This window comes from Phascolarctos cinereus, unplaced genomic scaffold, assembly GCF_003287225.1.
Source record: "Phascolarctos cinereus isolate Bilbo 61053 unplaced genomic scaffold, phaCin_HiC Scaffold_4;HRSCAF=312, whole genome shotgun sequence".
NCBI classification, from domain to species: Eukaryota; Metazoa; Chordata; class Mammalia; order Diprotodontia; family Phascolarctidae; genus Phascolarctos; species Phascolarctos cinereus.
In genome coordinates, this window is record NW_027555847.1 from 724,021,379 (window position 1) to 724,028,875 (window position 7,497).

Sequence of the window (7,497 nt, forward strand, 5' to 3'; positions counted from 1 at the left end):
AGGTGGTACAGTGGATAGGGCACCAGGCTTAGAGTCAGGAAGACCTGAGTTCGAATCTGGCCTCAGACTCTTCCTAGCTGGGTGACCCTGGGCAAGTCACTTCACCCTGTTTGCCTCAGTTTCCTTTTCTGTAAAATGAGCTGGAGAAGGAAATGGCAACCCCCCCCCCAGGATCTCTGCCAAGAAAACCCCCAGTGGGGTCACAAAGACTTGGACACAACTAAGCAACAACTTCATTCTTAATTCTGGCCAATTAAGAATGCAGAAAGAGAGAAGGACTGCAATTCTGCCGTCTGCACACGCGCACATGTGTGCAGAAGCCTATGGCAGTGGGAGCTAAAGAAAGTGATCTTTGTCATTCAGATGTGATCTTCTAATGAGGAATTCCAAACTAAGATGGGAATGAGTTTTGAGTTTCCAGGTTGAAATACTGGTGGGGTTTTTGGTGGAGTGTTAATAATGATCATAATAGCAATGATAACTAGTATTTGTATAGCGGCTGCTCTGTGCTGAGTGCTTGACAAATATCACTTAACTTGGTCCTCCCCACAACCCTGGAAGGTAGGCGGTATTCCCATTGCACAGATGATGAAACAGGATTCGAGGTTAATGTCTCACAGCTCTCTGAATATCTGAGGCTAGATTTGAATTTAGGGTTCCCCGACTCCAGGCCCAGGGCTCCATCTGCTGTGTCGCCTGGCTGCATGTGCCTCGTCCCTGGGGAGCTGTTATAAAAGCACACCCAGATCTCCTGGGTCTGTCTCTCCACCTCTCTGCTTCTCTCCATCCCTCTGTCTGTCTTTCTGCCTCTCTCACTCTCTTTGTGTCTCTCTCTACTGCTTTATTGTTAAATGAAGTTTTACAACATGAAATTTGATATCTGAGTTCAGAACTACTTCTCACACTGAAATTTAACCCCTTCCCCCCAAACCTGACAGAAGCCATAAGAGAGAGAGAGAGAGAGAGTGTGTGTGTGTGTGTGTGTATGGTGTGTGTATGTATGGTGTGTGTGTGTGTGACTAATTAGGAAATTGGGTTCCAGAGGAATTTACCCCTCCCCTTTCCCTGCACCAACCAAAAACACACTGACTCACTTAGAAACTCTTTTGTGGGCGGGATAAGGTTTATTTAAGGGTGTCCTAGGATGTTGCATTTGTTTTGTACACACACTACCTCAAATACTGAGTTCACAGTTCTTTTCCTTTTTTTTTAAGATCTCAAATGGGATGTTCTTTATTTTTTTAAGGCACATATTTTATTTTTTATTAATTAATTCATTTTTAGTTTTCAACATTCATTTCCACAAGATTTTGAGTTCCAATTTTTCTCCCCATCTGTCCCCTCCCCCCAACGATGTGCATTCTGAATGGCCCTTCCCCCAATCTGCCCCCCCTTCTATCACCCCCCATTCCCTTCCCCTTCTATTTTCCCATAGGACAGGATAGATTTCTGTGCCGCTTTGCCTGAAGAGCATGGAAGGCTTCGAGAATTTGCATGTCATCCTTGCCCAAGGGCCATGCTAACCTCTGCATTGTTTCAGTTTTAGTACATGTGTTGCTGAAGCAAGCACTCTCTCTTCTTTGTATCTCTATGTTAGAAATAAGGGTTATTTATTTTGTAACAGTGTTACAAAATAGTATAAAATCTTGACTTTTACACCAGCCTTTTGCAACATGAATACTTTTCTGTATCAGTCTCTTTCTATCTACTTGGAAATGATCCTAGCTAGTTCACATTCCCTTGCTGAGCAAGGAAAAACAAAATGATTTACAAAACAGTATTAATTTTTATACTGGGATATTTCATTTTCCAGTTGTCACTGTATATGTAAATGTGAATATTAGATTTCTATGTATGTATGTGTGCATATGTGTGTGTGTGTGTGTGTATGTTTGTTTACAAATCATTTTTGATGAGCTAGACTAAATGGAGAGAGAATCTATTTAATTTTAATTTTGTACAAACCAGAGAACTTTGAAATGATTCCATAAGAGGAAATAAGAATAATGATATATTTATTTTTAGGTTTCAAATACCTAAAATTATTCACACCTACAAAAAGTATGACTCAACTAAAAAGCCAGTCAGGTCTGGACAGATGGCGAGACACCATCAAATGCCATGGCTGACTGGCTTTTGTCCATCATCCCTTCTTATGTCTGCTTGAGTCCTAAACTCACTCCAGATGGTCACAACCATTTTGGTCACATTTCTTATCTTGTATTCTAAGCTTCACAGGCCATGTGCTCAGATTCTAAACCTCCCTTCTCACTATCTTTCTGGCAAAATAAGCTCACAATGTTCATCTGTGATGAGAGATTGTCTTAGACAAAAGGAGGGACTGAAAAGGAGGAACAAGATGGCCTCCATCTTGGAGCAACTTGGACGATTTGAACTGATATGATGAGCACATTCTTGTGAAATCAAAGGGATGCTTATGAGGGCCAACTTTTAGAATGTAAACCATTGATATTGCAGAATTAGAATGCAAATTAGAAACATAGAAGGGGAAGAATGTTATCATATCTTGAACATGTTTCCAGTATTGCTGAATCCATTCTCTCTAAAGCAATACAAATTTAAAGGTCTGCCATAGAGAATGGGAGCAGTGGTTCAAGCAATTTGACTCAGTTTCTCCTCTTTAAACAAGTAAAATGTTTTCACTTATGTGACTCTGACTGTGATTCATTCTGGTCTTTTACACCTAGGTGACCATGTAAGATATTTAAGGATGGTGCAGGTCAGTTTTTTGCTTTCCCCCCTTTTTTTTTTCTGACAATTATCCGCTTTGTTTTTGTGGCTTGTGTCCCTGGGAAAAGTCACTTTACATCTCATTTTGCAAGATGCCCTCTTGTTTCTAATACTTGCCAGCATTTATATGGCTCTAGCTCTTGACAAATATTCTCATTTTAGCCCCAAAACCATCCCAAGAGGGAGGTGCTGTGATTATCCCCATGTTACAGATGAAGTCAAATATGAACTCGGGTTTTCCTGACTCCAGTCCCCAGCTCTCTGCCTCCTTATTTCTAGGACACTGCTGCCTCGGGAATGGATCTCCTCCCCCTGCCCTGTCAGGGATGGAGGAGAAGCTGGGCGCTCGGCCAGAGCCAAGCTGTCTGATCACGTATGCACAGGATTTCCTGGGGAGTTGGGGCTCGGGGTCTGAAGCATCTGGCCCTGAGTTCCAGCCACGCATTCCTTTGGATCAGCACAACCAGGACTGGTGAGATTTTCCTGGTCGCTGTGGGATCAGTGATTTTTGTTGGATTGCTGTGATTTTAGCCAGGGGTGACTTGCCACTTTCTCTATCATGTCCTGGGCTGGGGTCTCCTGGTTCCAGGCTTCTGGAGAAGGTGAAATTGGGGCTCTTCTGGCCAGGGATGCTGAGACGCGTCCCTGGATTGCTGCTTTTTAGGAATCTTTTCTTCTCTTGGAAACTGAGCTCTATCTTGGAAGACACCAGCCCTCCTCCCTCCCTTCCATGCAGGGACTGGGTTAACCAACCATCCTGCACACTTCTCCTTCAGACTTGTTCCCATACCCACCCACCCCAAACACCTTTCTCTCAGATCTGCACAGGAGAATAATCTTCACTGCTTTGTGTTTTATAGATTTTGTGTCAAGGTCTGAGGCCAGGGAAAACTTAGGGTCAGCTGGTGCTGCCCTCTCCTTAATAGGATGTTGCTTGAGTTTGGAAATGCAAAGCCACAGGCTGGTCTCCATCTTCCCCCAGCCCCCTTCAATTAGACTGTTGAGTGCTTCCACGATCTCCTCATGGGGGTGATGAGGAAAGGGCTCTGGGATCCCAAAGCACATTAGCCATATGACACCTTTAATCCTCAGGATTTTAAATCACCTCACTTCTGATGGAGGTTGGTTTTTGAGTATCCTTAAATGTCTGTTGCTCCAGGAATCGATGACTTTAAAGAACGTGACTGTGGCCTTCACCCCAGAGGAGTGGGGGCACCAGGACCCTTCTCAGGGGCAGCTGTACTGTGATGTGATGCTGAAGAACCTTGGGAATTTGGTGTGGCTGGGTCAGGATAGCTCCCCTGGCCCTCCAAACCTGCTCATGGGAGGCTTCTTCCTAAATGCTATGGGCTGTCTGTAGAGTGGCTGTTGTAAGAAAAGTGAATAGAACAGACTGAGGATCCTTTGGTGGTCAGCTGACAGGGTACTTAATACCAGCCAAAAGACTAACATTGCTGTGTGTGGCTAAAAACTGCCCATTTGATTGCGTGGCTCCTGTGATTGTGCCTCCCCCAATCTCGGTTCCCTCAGGTCAGGGATTCTCCCCTGAGCCAACATCTGAAGATGTGGAAGGTTCCCGTGCATTTTCTGTCTGAGTCCAGATCAGATCCTGTTTCCCCTCGCTGCCTCAGAACACCTGCCCCAGGCTCCTCTGTGCCCTGCTCAGGCCTTCCTGGCTTGCCCACTTGTCTCCTGAGAGAAAAAGAGACTAGAACTGATTTCCAAGGTTTCTCTGAAGCCAGCATTTTCCCGTTTCCAGTGACTAGGACCGGCAGCTTCTAAACCAGATGAGATTTGCCAGCTACAGCAAGGGCCAGGCCCTCGGGTGCCAACTGTGCAGGGAAGGGAGGGAAAGTCAGGACAAGCAGCACATACGCTGGTCATTCAGAGGGAGATCTCCCCAGAGCTGCCCCGGGCCAGTGAAGACAGCTGAGGTTGCTGGTGTGAGGTCCTACACAGACCCCTGGTCATTTTGTCCCGTGCCTTAACTCTTAGGTCATCTAGCCACAGAATAAGAGGCGACTTCAGTACCGGAGAATGAGAGCTCTGTTTTTCACCTAGTCCTCAGCAGCCCATCTCCTGCTGGCCGTTCATTGTGACCATTCATTCATTCTCTCATCATTCGCTATCAAGGCCATGTTCTGTATGGTACAGTTTAGGAAGCTCACCTTGCTGCTATTGACGTGGCAAACATTCATTTGAATCCATAAGGCATCATGCCTCAATTTCCATCTCTTTCCAAGACTCTCCCAGGTCTCTTTGCCCATTCTTTGCCACTTAATTTTCTTGTTATACCATTGTTAACCTCTTGTATCATTAGCCTCTCTTCTCCTGGCTTGACTTGGCTCAACTTTGCACTTTTTATAGAGGCCTTTCTGGATTTCTTTGTAGTCTTCACCCTTAGCCTACCTAGCAGATTGTAGTACTCCAGGACAGGAATGCACCACAATGGAGCTACGCCTTTCTTGTACATTTTTGGTTTCTTCTAGCTTTTTTCCAATAAGAAATAATGCCTCTATGAACATTTTTGTATAAAGAACTCTTTTGTTTGTTTTTTTTTGAAATACTCATAGGATGTATTTTTTTCTTTTAGAATTTTTTGGGTTTTTTTGGTATTTGAATTGGTTTTGTTTATAAAATGAACCCATTTAATCTTTACCCTCCAGGGTCAAGACTGAAGATCTAAATACATAAACAAGGTAAATCACAATAGCTGGGGTTTAGATAGCCCTTTAACAATCATAAAGCATTTTAATATGCATTAGCTCATTTGAGCCTCACAGTAGCCTGAGGAGCTGAGTATGATAAGTATCGTTATCTCCATTTCATAATGAGGAAATTGAGAGTTACAGAGCATGGTATAGTTGAAAGAGGGTTTGGAGGCAAAGAATATACATCCAAAGTCTTAGTACATATGATGGAATTATTGAGTCAAAGGGCTTGGACAGTTTTGTAACTATTAGTACACACTGCTGAGCACTTCCCACAAAGGTCCTAGAAGTTTACAAGTCTACTAACAATGAATGAGTGTGACCATTTCTCAACAGTGTTGAACAAATTGTGTCTGGTTGCTTTTCATTATCTTTGCTAGTTGGTTAGGGTATCAAGTAACTCCTGGACTCCTTTATTTCACCTCTCTCTGATTAACGGTGAAGTTTGGGCAGTTTTCAAATTGATTTTGAAATTTGTTGATATCCTTTGATCATAGTGGTCTGGGCTTTAGCTGTACATTTTTACCATTTCCTCACATATTTAACAATGCTTTAGATTCTACTTCTACAATTTTCAAAAAAGAAAATTAAAACAATAATAGCTAACATTAAAGTACTTTAAGGTTTACAAAGTGTTCTTCACATATCTCAATGAATAATAATAATATTGTTATTAATAACTGAAAAATCATTACTAGTGCTTCATTGTTAATAAAAAATATATGTCACCTTACACCCATCAAATTGGCAAAAATAATTAAAAGCAACCAAGTTCATTGCTCTCAGGGGTTTTGAGAAAGAGGTACACTCATTCATTGCTGGTAGAATTGCAAATTTTGAGGAGAGCACTCTGCAGGGTGCACTAAAAGTTACAAGTCATCACCTTTTGACTCACTAATTCCATCATTCTACTTCTGACACTTACTAGCTCCATGATTATGGGCAAGCCACTCAACTCTGAGCCCCAGTCCTCTCTGTGAGACTGTCAGTTATAGATGGTTACAGTCTGCCTTGATGAAGAAAAGGCCCACTCCAATGAAATCTGGTTTTCAAGTATTCACTTTATGGGTATTCGATGGCTCATGTTTTATCTGTCAAGCATACATCATGATTTTCCCTGTGTTAGCTTTTTTGTTAATATTTTTATTTAATGTAATTACACAAGTCTATATTGACCTTTGTATTGACTTCAGTTTAAAAGGAAAAAAGTCATTTCCCTTCCACAACTGAGCATCTTTTTACAATGGCATCTGTTGGTTTCAATATACCCATCTGCTCTTTCTCTTTTGCATATTTTTTTAGAGTTATGTTACTGGTGGATTCAAGTCAATAAGAATTTATTAGGCGCCTACCATGTGCCAGGCACTGTGCTATGCTCTGAAGATACAAAGAAATTAAAAAACCAGCCCCTGCCCTAGAAGCTCATTGTCCAATGAGGGAAACTACATGCAAACGACTCTGTAAAAACAAGCTATTGACAGGATCAGTTGCTGGTGATCAACAGAGGGAAGGCCCTAAGATTAAGGACATGCCTTCTGATGCTTATTTCACTCAATGTAATTTCACGTCTTTTCACGTTTACTTTTGTTATTAAAGTGACAATTGACAAAGATTTATATCTGGAAAGGACCCTAGGAATCATTCCCCTCATTTCTCCATGAGAAAGTGGAGGACTGGATAAGTTAAATGATGTGCCCAAGATTACACAGGTACAAAATGAAGATGGGATTCAAACCCACATCTTCTGACTCTAAATCCATGCGGCCTCCCCATCTTGGTAATCATTTATGTGTTAGGACTAATTCAGCCATGATACATGCATTTTATTATTACCCCCCCCCCCCATGGGGCTCTGGGTATTGTTATGGCAAGAGATCTCAACAGTTTTCCCTTCCACATCGAGACTTTCCCCACCATGGTTTTGATATATCACAGGTAGGCATAAGAGATTAAATGGGAATTTTGGGAGAGTTTTGCAGAAGCCATAGATGAAACGCACAGGCCAGTAGAAAAAGTTTAGAAACTCAGAAATGTA

General features: G+C 42.3%; 1 non-coding gene across 1 annotated transcript; it reads right to left on the reverse strand.

Annotated features, from left to right (window-relative positions):
* Nucleotides 1–1,466: 1,466 nt before the first annotated feature.
* Nucleotides 1,467–1,570, reverse strand: LOC144457274 (U6 spliceosomal RNA). Its single transcript, XR_013486595.1, has one exon. It is a non-coding gene; the product is annotated as a U6 spliceosomal RNA (small nuclear RNA).
* Nucleotides 1,571–7,497: the final 5,927 nt, after the last annotated feature.